Raw genomic sequence first — 16,890 nt, 5'->3', positions numbered from 1 at the left:
GCATGGAAAATTATTATATTTCTATAAATATAATCATTATTCTTGGGGAAAATGTATTAAAGAAATAGAATAGGAAACTGATCAGCTTATCAATTATTTCACATGACAGTGATTTTATGTATTATTGTTGACATTTCTGTAAGTATCCTAAAAAGGCCCTAAAAGAACAGCATCTCTGAGTCAAAATTCTGCCTGAAATACTGGCCTATTAGCTGAGGGGAGAGAAAAACCCAAAAATTCTGTTGTGCTGATTGACAAGAAGAATGTAGCATTAGGTTGTTTTTCCAGCCAAGCTCAATAAAATTTCTGGCAATACAATATGTGCTTTGGAACTCTCCTTAAAGGTAGCTAAGTACAATTTACAAAATACCTATTTAGTTGTCATAGATATGTCCAGTTCTGCCTTAAAAGCAAGCCAGCAGCAAAGGAGATAAAGAATTCAGTTCCACATCATTAGGAGATACAGAATTTTTTTGGTGAACTAAGAAAATATACTTGCCATTGAATGGAGCTCAAATCCACTGCTTCACCAGTGTATTCGTGTAGATTATCCATCAATATATGCTTCTCTTTATGTTGACAGGATAAATCTCATTGATTCATGTCTAACTTGTGTTAAGGGGAGAGTGTAGGTTAAAAAAGTGTTAGGGGGAAAGTGTAGGTTAAAAAAGATCTCTGAGATATGTGTATTTTTTTACATATCTCTACATATGTAAATATGGCAAGAGGTTCATTTTACCTTAGCAGCTGGACTTTAGTGAACAATCTTGCACAGAAGTGTATTGTTCTTTCTGTTGGGATAGATCAAGGCAGAATTTTGGCCTGTGGAAGAAAAGCAATGCACTTTCTTCTTGTTTATGATGTGCCTCCAATGGTACTTCGTGTGCCAGAAAAATATCCTTTAAATAGCAATCTTCTTCACCTTCCATGCTTGGCATTGACATTGTTTTCTTTATGAGGTAAAGTGTAGAAAGATACAGCACAGTCTTAGAATGGCTTAACAAGAGAGTGGTGCCAGATTTAGACTTTGTTTATGACATAGTTCTTCTATGAATATGCAAGCAAAAATCAAAAGACTCTCCAGCTTGTAAAAAGGAATTCATTATGAAACCCCACAACAAACCTAATGAGAACTTTAACGATTCCTTATTCAAACATTATATTAGAGGGCAAAAGAGTAGCAGAGATGAATCAGTTTCTTTACTAATGTATGAAATAATGGAGACAGAAGCTACATTCATATATATGGAGAACATGAGAATACTTTGGATATTTGTGTGGACCTTTTAGGTTATTAATCTTTCTGCAGGTTATTTAAAAGGAGGAAGATGGGTTAAAAACTGGGAATCACAATAGGGCTGTTTGAAAGAGCCTTTCACCTTCAGAAATTTCTTTGCTAAAGATAATAGAAGACTCCACCACCTAGACAGTAATTTTTAAAAATTAACCACCATCTAGAGAAGAGAGAATTTTCCACACACAGCATTTTACTACTGCTGTTACAGTCTTTGCTAAATTCGGCCTGGACATTTTGCCCCTAGACATTCAGTAATTGAAATGACCAATTGAGGCTATGGCCATAGCTTTGAAAAAACCTGTGTTGCCTACTTGTAATTCATTGCTGGTTGCTTAGCTTCCCCTAAAAGTCAACTCCTCATTTACAGTTGATATAAGTCTTTCTCTAAAGGCTGGGGAAAAGGTAATGTGAGTTATGAACCTGCTTTTCAGGACAGAGAAAAAAGTCGTCTTCAAGACCTCACTGAATTGGTTGGTGCTGTTTTCCATCATGGGAAGCAACTACCCCGGGGCCCTGAGAGAGGAAGGAGGTCATGTGAGTGCTTCTCAATCCATTTCAGACAAAATGAGCTGGGTTAGCTCATACTCACCTTCAACAGTCCATTAAGCTTTCCCAGTTCATCTTGTCTGTAATGCAAAGGAATGTGTACACAAACTCCTCCACAAACAGCGCTTGGAGGATGGCAGCTTCTGGTGGGGTAAGGTGACAGACCACTGGGGAAAAAGCCATTTTCCATTGCCTGCTCAGGAATGCTTTCCCATGAAGTCTAAGTCAAAGCAGGCAGACCATCACCTTTTATGCAAGGCAAGTTAAAGTCTGGCCCAGTGAGGCTCCCTGAGATAGTTTTGTAAAGACTGGCACTTGGTGGAGAAACTTTTAGAAAAGTCAATAATTAACCCACAACATTTTAAATATGAGTTGTTAATTAAAACCTAAAAAAAACCCAAAAAGTGAATGCTCAATTAAAACACCTGAATATGTGTATAGGAAAGCAGGTGGATCTCTACGTGATTTACTAAAAGATATATTTGAAAGTAAATGCCTTTGAAAAAAGCTAGATATTTAATTACAGTAAATTAATGCAAATAAATTACAAATGTCAGGATTCACAGGAAAAATCAGTAAAATCTCTGACATTCTTTAAAACAAATTCTGAGAACTATGCATGTATTCACTGCACACTTTCAAAGACTGAAAGAAAACAAGGAATAATACCACAGAAATTTCTCGGGATAGATAAAGACAGAGAGCACTTTATATCCTTGATCACAACCTTACAAACCAATGATGTTTGATGGTACAAGAGTGGCTTCAGAATCTTTGGACAGAACCCTATACAAGCATTTAATTTCAAAATCAGGTTGAAAAACATCTGTTGTCTCACAAGGATCATAAACCTATGGTTTTGTCTAATAGAACACTAGGGCCTGTATTTAACTTTTATCAGATAAATCATTCCATACCCTCTCACCTTAGAGCAATGTGCTTCAGTTGTGTCATTTCAGGGCCTATAAGCCAAATTATGTAGACTCCTCAGGCCCAAATATATTTTTGGGACGGGAGCACTAATTTTAAGGTATTGTAACATACACCATGTCATCTTCTCTTTTCAGTTACAAATTTATCTCTTCTGATGTGAGAAAATGAAGTATGGAAAGAGATAAGGAAAGGAACATGACACTGGAAGCCTAACTGGTTTAGCTTAAAATTCAGCAGTGTCTACTGCTTTGCTGAAGGAATGTAACCTGCTGGTGACAGCAATCATGATTTGACAGAGGATCAATCACAAGAGTTACAAGTGCTTTGCCCTTTTTCTGATATGTGACAGTTTTGGAAAACAGCATCCTAGATAATCCCTTGTGGAACAACTTTCTGGATTATCTCTAGTGACCCCAGTTTTCCTACACAAACATAAATGTGCTTCGTATTATTAGCCCCAGTTAGGATAACGGCCTTGGTAACAAAGAGGTGCAGGAGAACTGGGGAGCTTTTCTGTGCTTGGCAGATACAAAAGACAAACAGAACAAAACAGAATAAAACAATAACAACAACAAAAGTGTAAAGCTACCTGCAGCTGCACTGTGCAGCTCGGATGGGAGCAGTTTTACTGACTGTGAGGAGTTCAGTTCACTCCTTGCATTTCTTCTGGTTTTAGCAAGCAGAATTTTAATGAAATAGTCAGTTTAGTTTCCTTCCAAAATTCACACATTAATTTAAAATTGGAATACCATAGCTATGAGCCAGACCTCTTTTACTTGGCCAATGTTCATTCTGTAATATGTAAGTGGCTCTCGCATTAGCAAAGTCTTCCATGCCCAAAAACTAGGAGAAGATTTGGAAGATTAGGACGCACAAAGTTTTGAAAGGATTTTCCAAGTTTGATATTTGCACCTGTGTAACTAGCAAAGGACAAAGTTTAGCCCTTAATATTATTTTATCCTGGCAGCATTTTAATATATCCTGGTTTGATTTTGCATCAATTCCTAGCTCCTTAACAGTTTTAAATAGGGTTGTGACTTACAGCTGGGGTCACTGAACAACGTTAGCTAAACATCCAGAGTGTGATATTTTATTACAGTTAAGCTTTTTCAAAAGCCAAGAGGAATCTGGGAAGAAAATACTGGAGATGGAATTTTTAAAGTCTATATGGCTGCAAAGTCATATAACTTATTTACATATATTTTAAGGATATTGATTCCAGAGAAGAAATGCACCCACAAAAAGAAACCCAAGTGAAAGGCTAATGTGTAAATTGCTTTAAAAACTGTAGTTGCTGTAATTACATGGAGCATTTTACAAGCGACTAGGGACTGCTTTGGATAGATGACTGAAATTTAATCAGTATCTGGCACAGATTGCCTTTTTTTCACACCTCACATTTCTGAAGTACTATTCTAGGGGAACCTGCTAGAATTGTGAGCCTTTGTTATCACATTTATCTCTCCATGCAGCTTCCAAAAGAGTGACTTTCCCAGATCTCCCAGAAGATATGGGTCTGGGTCCTTTTTCAGGAGCATATGTCTTTCTTTTCCTTTTTGGGCAAAGTTCATTCCACTACCCAGGCTCAGGTTTGTAATCACATGGAACTTTATGTATGAAATATAGAAAATATAGTTAATGCTGCTACCTGAAATTGCAAGATAAAAGAAACATGCTCAGCTCTTTGTACTCACAGGACATAAACACTTGTGCTAAACCTTTTATTAAATACAACTTATTTCTTCTTCAGGCTTCATTTTATTATTTGTGTTAGCTGCCATGAAACTGTCAGTGAAACAAAGGGGGCCCCCAATAATCTCTGCCTTTTAAAGCCAGAAGGAAACAGAAAATAATTAGGTATGGTAAATGTGAAAATTTATCTATCTGAAGAGTGTGCAGTTTACAAGCAAAAAATCAATAAGTTTACACCATACAGATTAAAATAATGTATCAATGTTTTAAATGGTTCAAGATGTAAAGGTCTGAAAGTCTAAATAGAATTCCTGATGATTACTTCTATTAAAATCCTAAGTATTGGAAGATATACAATGACTGTCTAGATTCATTACTATATTATCTACTTTGCAGAAAAATAATATCCTTGCTGCTTGTTTGTAAAATCCTCATTACTATGCCTAATATACTCTGTCCCTGGAGTAAATTAAAGCATTTCCTTCTTCGGTACTATGCTTTCCTTTAAGTTGGATTCTTTAAGGGGATTCTTTGAGAAAAACAGGGACTATTCTGTGACATCTGACTTCTGGAGATCAATTTATAGCTGTTAAAGATCATGAAGAATTGCCCATTAAAACAGTTACTATTTGACAAATAACAACATTTGTGTTTAGCCTGGATATTTATCAAGCAGACAGAGCACTTATTCCTGACACCTGAATGAAAGTCTACATGAGCAAACTTATTAATCAGTTATGGTCTGTTTTAAACCACCTGTCTTATTTAAATAGAAACTACCAATGTGCATTTTTGCATATATTAATACTGCACTCCTGATCTGGAATGTGCCTGTGTTGAGATGTCAAAGCCATGGGCCAAACTACCAACAGTAAAAGCTCTGTTACAGAAATCCTATTTTCCTTTTCTTGAGAAATGCTGGCACTCTGTTTTGATCTATGTGGATCTGGTGGATTATACATTCTGCATTTAGCCTTATAAAACCTCAGATCGTGGCTGTATTTGCTCACACTCAGCGGCTGCACTGTGTCACTGAAGTCAGAGGGGACACTGCCACTCAAGTCATTAGCTGTTCAGAGGGTGGAAACTGATTCAAAGAGCACCTCATATTTTCAAGTTCTAAACTAAAAACAGGCTTTGGGAAATTTCTTAATTGTTTGTGGGCAAAAACTTTCTTTTAAGCAAAACATTTTGTCAAAATCAAAGGTGTTCCAAGCAGCTTAGTTATTGAATCCACAGGGGAAAAAAAAGAAAGATTTGCATAGGTCCCAGTTACAAAGAGTCTACTGTTTTCTAGTAAGGATCAGCTTAACTAAAATAAAGAGGTATGGATAAGACAAAAGTTTCTAAGGAAAGCTTTGTGGTTCATCATCCTACTTAATTTCTTTGAGGATTATGTAGGAGTTGTTAAATGGTGTGGATTTCTGTTCAAATTGAACACAGTATGAGACTATTTAATTTCTGTTTACTGTTCAAACTACTACAGGTATAGCATATATTTTAACAGCAAATGATGAATTTGGCCCCCCAATTTTATTTTACGTATTCTGCATGCAGTATCAGGTCTGTTTCTTAAGGACAGGTTCAAAATCCATGGAACTTGTTTCAAAAAGGAATGAATAATTATAATCTGTGGTTTTTAACCATGAATAATTATAATCTGTGTTTACAGAGTATTTATTTTTCAAAGCTGTATACAAATATTAACGAAACAATCATCACAACATCCTTGTATGTCATGTTTTACATATAGCAAAATAAGAAAAAAATATATAAAATATAGTGCCTAGCACTTTAGTCGTATAACTGGGGTGTCAAGCTACTAAAGTAATGCAAATAACAATAATGGTATGGGAGAAACCTTTCAAGTTTGAGTCTCTAACTGGCTTGATTTTCATAGGTTTAGACTTCTGAGAACTCACAACTCCCTTTGAAGTCAATTGAAAATGTGAGTGTCAGCACACATTAAAATCAGACCACTAATTTGGATGCTTAAACATGAAATTTGAATTCGCAACTTTAAGTTTGAAAAAATTCAGCTAGGTGACTTTTCCAAAAGTACCAGTGTTAGACCTGGGAGATTCTTGATTTTCAACACCTTGTTTTCACAGAGATTCCAGCATAGAAACAGTGAACTAAGAAAATCACAATGTGGTAAATCTGTGCAGCTAAAGGAAGTTGGAGTGGGCATGGAATACTGCACCATAGTCCAGATATTGCAAGGACAAGAGAACCTTCCTTTCTTTTCAGAGCAGCCTAATGACAAATATAGCTGAGACCACACTGCCTCATGGAGAGGACACTGAAGAAGTCTGGTCATTTCATATAAACTCCTTCTCTCACCTGCTTGTGTGTTACCTCCTACCATGTTACACAAAACTGGCTGGAATAGCTGTGGCCACAAAACTCCTGGGGAATATCTTTGTTTAAACTTTTTAGGAATTATGCACTAGATTATCCTTTCCAGTGTCCCAAGGTCACTTCCTCAGCTTCAGGAATTTATTTCAATTCTAGTTGTTACTGTGCAGATATTTCTGAGGAGGGACATTATGAGGAGCATCTTCCTCATCAGCTGACTGCCACAGGCCGTGGTCACATTACAGAATGAGTGTTTCTTCATCTGTATAATTTCTTAGGTTTGATGAGGCAGCCAAAGTTCTTTTCTGTGTTAGGTCTGCAGCAAGGCTCAAGGACTAATGACTTGAACACATAGTGAGCTCCTAATATTGAAATAAGGGGTGGAGCTGGTGAACTCTGCCTAGTGCCAGCTCTCTATGTAATATTTCTCAGGATATGTCTACCTTAGTAAGCACTACCACTCAACAGAAGTCAGTTTGTAATGTGAATCACCAAACACTGAGAACCCAACATGCAATGTCATGTGTTTGACCATGGGCTGGTTCCTGTGGTTGGAATCCCCATGATTGCTCAGGTCCCACCTGAGGCATTCCTGAAACACATCCTCCAGCTCAGGGATGTCCAGAAGGAACAAGGCTGTTTTGTCTCTGCGCTGCAGCTCAGTGTTTTGCGAGGCTGTGGGGATTTCCTTCAAGAGTGGACTCATAGTTTATGTACCACCGTATGGAGGTACAACCTCCATGCTGGATCTGTGCCTTCCAAGGCCAGCATACATCAAGAGTTTGCCCACAGCAGAACTCTGTAAGGTGGGAAGGAGTCAAATACCTCTGTCTTTGGAGAAGAAGTAATGGAAGTTGGGAGTTACAGTAAGCTAGGCCGGGTTATTACAAAGAACTGTTTCATCCTTACAATGATCAGGAACAGATCCTACAATCTCATCTACTAAGCCTCAGCTGAAAATCCTACTCATACAGAGCTGACTTACAAAGGATGGAACAACAGAGTAAAGCTATGGCTGTACTAAACTTGCATAAAATGTAAACAATATTGTAAATAAAGAAAGTTCTCTATGGTTCAGTGTATTTTCGTTGCATTTTGTGAGAGAATGAGGCACACGAATGTCAGAAAAGCATCAGCTTGCATTGTGATGCTTGCAGCTTTAATTATGAGCAACTCCAATTCTCTATGTTTACAGAAGGGAGATCACCTACATGTTATTTAAAAACCACTGGGTGTAAGTTTATAGTGGTAACAGGCAAGTCTAATTTTCTTTCATACTTAGGATTTAATAGGTACAGAATGCTGCCCAAGGGAAAAAAAAATGAACAAGTAGTAACTTGATATTTATTCTACACAGACGTGAAGAAAGCTCACAGAAATACACAATGTCTGAAACATTGACATGTATAACTATTTTAATTGTAATGTTGATTTTCTAATAGACCATTCTGGTATGGCAGAGCTTGAAATAGTTGCAATAATTTCCAGACAAAAAGAAAAAGTGCTCCAAACCCAACCCCCATGGCAAAAAAAAAACCCCGAAGAAAACAAAACAAAAAAAAAAAAAAAAAAAAAAAAAAAAAGAACTGTTTGGAAAAGGTTATGTGGAAGTCCAAAATTGCACCTGGTTTATACAGTCCAAAGTTGAGAATATAGCATTATCATTTTGTATAACTGATGCTGTCTTTCCTGGGCCAGATTTTGTACTTCTGATATTTCTTGTCTATTCTGGAGAATATTTGTGTAGAAGCCTCAGATGGTTTCTAGTGCAGATTCCCAGCTCTGCCTGTTTGACAGCAAATATGACCAGGAATATGGTATAAAAATAGAGCAGCGGTGGAAATCCTAAAATCTTGGCCCTCCTGGTCATCCCACGTCTGCAGACACAAGAGTATAAGCCCTGTTACTATTTTTCATTTTTTGCAGACGTGTGTGGCCGTACGGTCAATGCTGGTGGTTTACCCAAGAACATATGGAAAGTGTGTGGCAGAATCAACATGTGGAGCACAAGCTTATCCTTGCCCTCAGTTCAGGCTCACTTGCACCTGGACCTCCTCCTGACACTAGATTTTGAAAGCCTGACCCATCTCAGATTCTTCTATGTGCTCAAGCTAAAGCCTATATGAAACAAACAATTATTTTAAATTAACGTCTCTATTTTTACAGTGGATCTTTTTTATTCCATTGATATTTACATGCATAGCAAATGCATTTGGTGCCTCAGTTCTTTTTTTCACATTAGAATTGTCATTTGTGTCACATTTTAATCCAAATTAAATTATAAAAATATTCAGTTATGTAACTACTAGCACCATAGAATTTCTTCTTATTACAGAGACAAACAAGGAGTATATTGGAAAAAAAAGTGGTGAATCTCATTTCTGATCCTAATGAAACAAGTAACCCATTATACCAAGGTTAATTTGTTGACTCATGATTTCCACTTATCCAATGATATACTGAATCATATGAACAAACCTCTACATCTAATCAGTTTTTTTATTGAATCCTGACCTTTTATGCACCTTCTTCTTGATTATGAATGACAGTGACCTTTATCTAATTTAAAACACACATACTGATGCAAAAATATGCAAAGTACACATGTAAATTCTGAATTAGGATGAAGATGTGCATAATCTTCCAGGGAGAAATTGCTTTAGAGAGAGATGTTTATATTAGTGCCAATTGAGGGTATATGGGGAGAAAAAGTGAATTAGTCAGAACTCAGATGGTTTTGGAGGAACAGCTGCAGAGATACTGAGGGCTGTTTAGATTTTCTCTGCTTCTATTTAGAATCCTGAAATGTCAATATAAATATCAATTTTTATTGTGCTATTCAGCTTTTTATGACATTCATGAAATGATCAAAATTGAATAAAGTCAGATAAAACACCTTTTCACCTAAGGTTTGACAAACTGTACCCCAGTATTCCATTTATATTTTACTCAAAATACATAGTAGTAATTTTCTACAACACAAAATCTGGGTCAAATTCACAATATTATAAAAGCTGTCTGGTTGTCTTTGCCATTTACTTCATTAGGAAAGAATGGTAAGAGCATCATATGGAGATGATCTTTTTAGTTCAGGATATAATTAGGAATTGCTGTAAATGCTGAAAAATAAATAAACAAATTTAAGAGTGGTGAGTCTTGGGGAAAAAAGAACTCCCTAACCTTCATTTTGCTTTTTTTCTGCTCATCACTAATGGGCCTGCACTGAAATTACTACAGATGAGTGCACAATGGGCACGGTCTGAACCACTGTGTAATCCTATAATCTACTCTCTCTTTTCACAAGTCATTCCTTCCTCTGAATTGCTGTGAACCTAAGTTGAGGATCAGCAGCTTTGTTCTAGCCTCTGTATTAAAAAAATATGTGAAAAAAAAATATACACAAAATTTTAAAAACTCAGTGTAAAGACCGTCAAAGCACAAATCTAACAAACACATTCCTCTGAGACGCTCCAACCAAACAGTACCTGGCATTAGCATGTACTTTCATGATTAACAACAGGGGGTTGTCAGACTGCTATTTCTGAAATAAACAGATTTATCCTGACAGATAATCAGCAGTTTGCGCTACCTAATACATGTTATCATCCACCACTGACATCATTACATTAAAAGCACACTAAGTATAATCTTTTGTATGAAATTAAACAGGTTTTATGATACATTTTTGGTGGATTTTTTGTGGCAGATAGAGGGAAGCCTGGTGAACAGACTGCAAGGTTAGAGAAAACATTCATAGCAAACAACACAGAGAAGCTCCCCAGAAATGGCATGCTTTATTTGTTTTTTCACAATCTATTAATGTAATTTCTAAATAAATTAAACCCAAGTGTTCTGACTGTAAACCATGTCTTGTACTTTTAAGCAGTATTCTATAATGTCCTTGGCTTTCCCTCATTTGGCCTCAATACTCTCCAGTGTCCCTCTGTCTATCTGTCCTGCTAGGTTCTTGCCATATAGCACAAACTTGTGAAACATTTTTGATCTTTCCAATTATAGACATATTTTTGGGGCTGGCAGGTGGACTTTAGGAAAACATCAAGCAATTCCTGCACAGTTTTCTGGCAGGCTCAAACTTATCTTTAACTTTTGCACATCTCTTTGTTGACCATCTCTTCCTCCCTGGAGAAAGGAGGCACCAGGTCACACATTTCTCACTGGACAGGTAAAACAGAAACTTTTGTATCTATGGAGGAAATATGGAACAAAGTCACTTGAACATGGGGTACCTATGGATCCTCCCTTCCAACCTGCCTGCTCACTAACCTAGCTGTTTCTGCAGTGATTAACTTTGTACTCAGCATGGGCAATGAAATTTTGGCAAGAAAAACTAAATATACACCCCCTATGTATATATGTCTATGTATATACATGTACATGTAATATATGTACTCTCCTCCAGGTAAACAATAATTTTGCCTCATCTCTAAGGGTATTGGGAATTATATACTCTCGGGTTCACTGGAGAAAATACTGAAATTCCTTTTCTTTTTTAAATTTTAGGTTGCCAACTGACATCATACTATTATTGTTCTGTGAACTCAGGTAACATAGCCATGGCAAAAACGAGGAGCAAAAATTGCATGGGGACTGTTACTTGACTTTAACAAGTATTTCATCTTCTTCCTTAGAGCACAATTTCTAAGTCATAGACTTTTCTGCAGGGGCAAGTCAGATATCAAAGTTCTGGCTCCAGAGGCCTGTTGTGACTTATTTCTCCAGAGACAGAACCTGTATCCCTCTCTCAGTCCTTTGTCTCACATGGAATAAATTTTGTCTTTGCTGCCTTCTTCCTTCATAACTTGGCAGGAAGAAAAGTAAGACATAGTGTCTAGTGAGTGAGAGATTTTTATCCATTCACACTCATACATTTTCACATGCATTCCCCCTATTGATAAAAAAACCAGCCAGCCCCCCAACTAAAAGAGCAGAAATAAAAGAGTGGGAAGGATGAAGTTCCTTATGTGATGAGTGTAACCTTTCAACAAAGAAGTGGCAGCATCACACATTTTAAATGCATCTTAATTCCTGTGTACTCTTTCTGTCCTATAAAACCTAGCTTTTGACAAATAAGTATGTATTGATTAAAGATCTTTTACTCTCCTTTTTCCCTGTATTCTCCTCCAAAATCTTTCAGTTGCAGTTGTTGAAAGTAATGCAGAATTTTGCCACAGACCTTTTGCCCCAGGTAAGCTGGACAAAAATGCAACATCTGATACTCTGATGTGGAATGGAGAAATAAATATTAAACTAACCAAGTGATTTCAGTGGTTTATTTTGTTTCCATTTTTAAAAGTGTTGAATTTCTACTGACCCATATTCTGTGTATTTCTTGTACTCAGTGATTTTTGAGGTTGCTTAGATTTGTACTTGCATTTGATATTTTGTGTCCAAAGGTCAAATGAGCATTGCTCTTGAATCAGATGCCTACTGGCTGCATTTCTAATACTTAATCTTTTCACACTGAGAAAAATAAAAAAGTGGGAGGCAGTTCAAGCTATCCCAAATAAACAGACAGAAGTAAAGCAACAATTACTTTTCCAGTGTGGACTGCTTTTGCTCATTTCTCCTCAAGAGATAACACTCACTGACATAATGTCAGATAACCATGTTCAGTGTTTCACAGACTTGCCATTTAAAGATTCATTTCCACTCCACTTATTTTCTTTTTATCAGCTTCTCTTTTGGCGCATTTCATCTGTGAAAATTTTCATGTAGACTCCCAGGACAGGTATGTGGGAGAGAGGGAAGCAAAAGGGTTCAACTTGACTTTAAACACCTCTAGAAATTATAAAGTGAGTAAGATAGGACAGAAAAATGGAAGTTCTCATGAGAATAGTTGTTTGCATAAAATTCTCAACTATTACTAAAGTTTCAGTGCAGTTCCTGGGGAAGATGGATACATAAAGCCTCAGGTTAACTTCAGTCATTGCCAAGCATTTGACATCTGCTGAAGAATTCCAAACATATTAAAGCTTGTCAATCCAAATCTTTAGACTAAAATAAATAAACAAAAACCAACCAACCAAATAAACAAATAGATAAATAACTAAATAAGGAGCAACTTCAAAGGCTGTCAGTAGGCAAGTTATAGATCTGATTCAGCTTTTAACCCCTGGAGGTATAAGCACACTTTATCTGCAAAAGATATGCAATGTCTGTACTCTGCAATATTGCATTTTAATAATCTGCAGCACAAGGCAATAATAAAAAAGGAGAATATGATATAATTGTGTACGTAATTGGATGAGAAGCTGTGGGGGACATCGTCTTTCTACACAATTATAGAAAATACTAATAACAAATCCTCGAGGACTTTGTTGACAATTAAGTTTCCTATTTTTAGCCATGTGTTTTCTCAAAAGCTCTGCAACTTACTTTTTTAGGATTCCCATTTTTCCCCCTCTCTACAATAGTTTAAAAGCCTTGTTTAGCTTAGCATTGTAAACAAGGCTTTCAAGAAGTTGGCTGGAACTTACTAGCAATCTCTAAAGCATTCTTTTAAGGTGGTAGAACCAGCAGAAAGGAGCCTGATGGAAGTAAGAGCCCTGCATTATACACAGCTCCAAGGTTTGCTCCATCCCATGGACCTGCTGCAGGGCACACCACAGTGCAGTGTCTGGAAACCTTTCTAGAGCAGAGTTTGGCTGAGTTATTGTGGCAATGGCAGGTTTGCAGAGGCTGAGGAAAAAACAAACCAATGGGAAAAAGGAACTGGCTGCAGAAAGTCTCTGACAGTCTTCTCTAGAAAACTCCATAGCGTTAATTAGCCTGAAATGAAACACAGGGTCTTGCTCCTTGGAGAGTTTACTGAAAATACATTCAGAGGCCTCAATAATATTTCATCTCTACCTGCTTTCATCTCATTTATTTCGGTGTATCAAAGAATTAAACTGAGTTGTGTCAAGTAAGCCTGGTGAACTTAAAGGAAACTTGAGTACATAATTTGGAAGTAACTGTATGAAACACTGCTGATGACTCACTAAGGACCACTTTTGTCCCTGTGAGACATTGATCATTGGGCAAAAGAGGGAAAAGAATCAGGAAATAGCTGTCTGCTCCAACAGTATTTTAATCCACTTACAAAAAATCTCCCTTGGAAAGGCCTTTTTCATATCTCCAGTGGTGACTCATCTAATCTCATCTCTATATATTGCTAAACTCCACAGGGATCACCTTTACTTTCCAACTTTACCCTGGCCAGGGATTCAGTCAGACAAAAGATCCTTAATGTCTTTCCTTAAGTTCAGCTCACTTCTCTAAAATGCATTTCCCCTCTCTTTCACAAAATGAAAGAAGTAGCTTTTTATAAATGCTTTCTTTTTCTCCCTTCTTTTTTGTTTTCTATTTTTTTTTTTTTTTTTGTTCTGGGGAGGCAGGATACTAGTATCAAATGCCTCTTTTCTGTAAATCAAAATTTCTTTGTGTGGAGCAAGTTGAGTTTTTGGGAAGAATATATTTCTTTCTTTCCTGTCTAGAAAGGTTTCTTAAATTTTGCTTTTAAAACTCATGTATCAAAAATATGTGTTTGTTCCTCCACATTATATATATGCTTGTTCTCTCTAGCATTAATTTATTCAAAAAAATCTGTGCTTGAAAGAGTTAAAAAAAAATTCTAATTACAGGATAAGAAAGAAAGGTCAGACTCCACTTACATCATTGTGAAGGGCTTTTATTACACACTGCTATAAAACATATTTCTTTTTTTCAGTTGCCATCCTCACAGGGTAACCTGCATACCAATAGGATCTCCAAAATGCCATGAAGCAAAAGATATTTATCTGCTAAATTCTATGTACAGTAACCTTACAAATGCCAGAGGAAGAAAGATTGCCCTCTGCACAGTAATACTTGTGTAGATGTCTTCTTTATGCTAACAATGACAAGGCTTTCTAGGTTTGCACTGTACTCCAAAATCAGAATGCATTTTTTGTTCAAAAGGCAGACTGTATATCAAAGAGAAAAGATGCACTGAAATACTTCATATGGTGAGCAAATACTCTCCTGAAGCATTTTTAGTAAAAATATCTAATCCAGAAACATAAAATGAAAATGTATGACTCAAGTGTTCTGAAGAAATTAGACAGGATATGTTTGGGAATATCTCTCTGTTCTGGCTGGTTAACTAAATTTTCATTTTGAACTCTGTTTGAAGCCTCACAGAACTATTATTTGATTAACTTGACTGTGTTAGATAGCAAGTTATCCAAAAGCAGGGTAGCTCCAAATCTAATTGCTGTCATTTTTTAAATCCAGCTGTGCAAAACAACAAACAAGAACTTTACTCTGAGACAAGTACAAGTCAGAAAAATTCTAATTTTTGCAATATATTAGTCTTCAATTCCATTACTTGTGATTTAACATATCTAAAGTTGTTTATGAAGTTATTTACATAACTATTTTCAGCCCTAAATTCTGACAATGTATTCAAAGAAATATACATTAATAAATGCAAGATTTTCTGTCTGCTTTCATAAAACCAGTGTGTGCTGTCAGATGTATTAGTTCAATATTTCAAGTGATGTATGCTTAAAATTAGAATGTGACTAATGACGTAGTGACTGACTTTCCTTTTCTTAAGGAGTTTTTTAGGAATCTCATTCAAATAGTTGTTTCAGAGTTGCACTTTGTTTGCAGAGCAAGCACTGCCTATCCAACCTTTCTAAACAATAAATATTAACACAGAATAGTGAGTGTTCCATTTCATCACTTCTGCTGGTAATTCCACTAACTATGTTTATCTTGTGGTCTAAATTTATGGCAGGCCCATTTGCAGCGAGGCCTGGAGTTTCCTTGTTTACAACACTGCAAAGTAAAAGGTGACCCTTTTATTTTTGTTTAAAACCTTTCAACAGTTTGTTCTGCTCCAGAGATAGCACCTTAATAAGGTTTCAGGCCAGAAAGCTCTCTTGTTTTCTTTGGGGGGGTACAGTTCACTGCATTTACTTACACAGACATTACAAAACAATTTTAAAACAGAATACAAACTTAGCTGCAGATTACATTTGTAGATTAGAAAGCTTCTGCACTGAGATCCTACCTGCCATTATGTAAAGGAAAAGAGAGCCAGGGGGTAGGGGATACCTAGCTGGCTAAATAAACAGTAAATGAGCTGTTTAAACAGTTGTATCTATACACACAAGTAATAAAAGCATCAGGCACCTGGTGCAAATCTATTAGGACCTAATTCTGACAACAATATACATCATTATAGTGGGATCTGATAAAAAGCAAACACTGGAGGCATTACATGTCTTTAGAAGAATCAGGCTTCCTACCTTAGCAAGAGTGATAGAAGGTAATTCCCCTTTAAAGAAAGTTGTGAGTAAAGCCAGGCAGCAGTTGCAGTGAATTGAGTCCTTTCAGTCACTGTATACATGCAGTAGTTCTGCAATAAGGGAAAAATATAATGGGAGGAGCAGCTGTGAACGAGTGACCTCCTGAAGCTGAGTTCTCTTTGTGAATCGAGCACTGGGAGCCAGTGCCTCTGATTTGCATGGATTATCTCCACTTGAACAGATACATTTAAATTAACTGGCACAGGGGCACGGGGATAGAAAACAACAAAACAAAAAATAAAAACACACCAAAAAAAAAAAAGGGGGAGGAAATAAAATAGGAAGGCGTTAGCGGGCGAGCGGAGGAGCGTGGGGCGAGCGGGCGCTCGGCTGGGCGCGCTGAGCCGGCGGCGCTGCGGCTGCGAAGAGCGACAGCTCCCTCTTCATGCCGCAGCCGAAAGCCGGGGAAAGCTCCTTCACCGCGGGGTTTAACACACAGAGAGTCCCCCCACCCCCGCCCCTGCTCCCCCCCCCCCCAGCTTATGATGGTCCATTTGATCAGATTTCTATAAACACTTAATAACTCAGCCTGACGTGCACCCAGGGTTTTGGACTGCAAGCCTTAAAAATCTGGTAAACCCTGCTAAACGATTTTAAACGCAGAGGTATTTTGAACGTAGTAACTCGTACAAGTGGGGATGGGTTGTTTCCAAGTGTGCCATGGCAGATTTATTATTCGTGAGTGTACAGGTGCTTTTAAAATAGTTA

The 16,890-nt window shown here is 37.1% G+C and overlaps 1 long non-coding RNA gene across 1 annotated transcript in view; it reads right to left on the bottom strand.

The window, feature by feature from the left end:
- LOC141729844 (uncharacterized) overlaps nt 1-16,569 on the bottom strand; it is a 210,862-nt gene extending 194,293 nt beyond the window's left edge. The window contains exon 1 of the long non-coding RNA XR_012581299.1: nt 16,123-16,569. This is a non-coding gene — a long non-coding RNA (uncharacterized LOC141729844). The remainder of the gene's footprint in view (nt 1-16,122) is intronic.
- Between the last annotated feature and the right edge of the window lie 321 nt (nt 16,570-16,890).

This window comes from Zonotrichia albicollis, chromosome 8 (genome assembly GCF_047830755.1).
Source record: "Zonotrichia albicollis isolate bZonAlb1 chromosome 8, bZonAlb1.hap1, whole genome shotgun sequence".
NCBI classification, from domain to species: domain Eukaryota; kingdom Metazoa; phylum Chordata; class Aves; order Passeriformes; family Passerellidae; genus Zonotrichia; species Zonotrichia albicollis.
The sequence above is the reverse complement of the archived record's forward strand: the minus strand, read 5'-3'. Positions and strand labels throughout refer to the sequence as shown.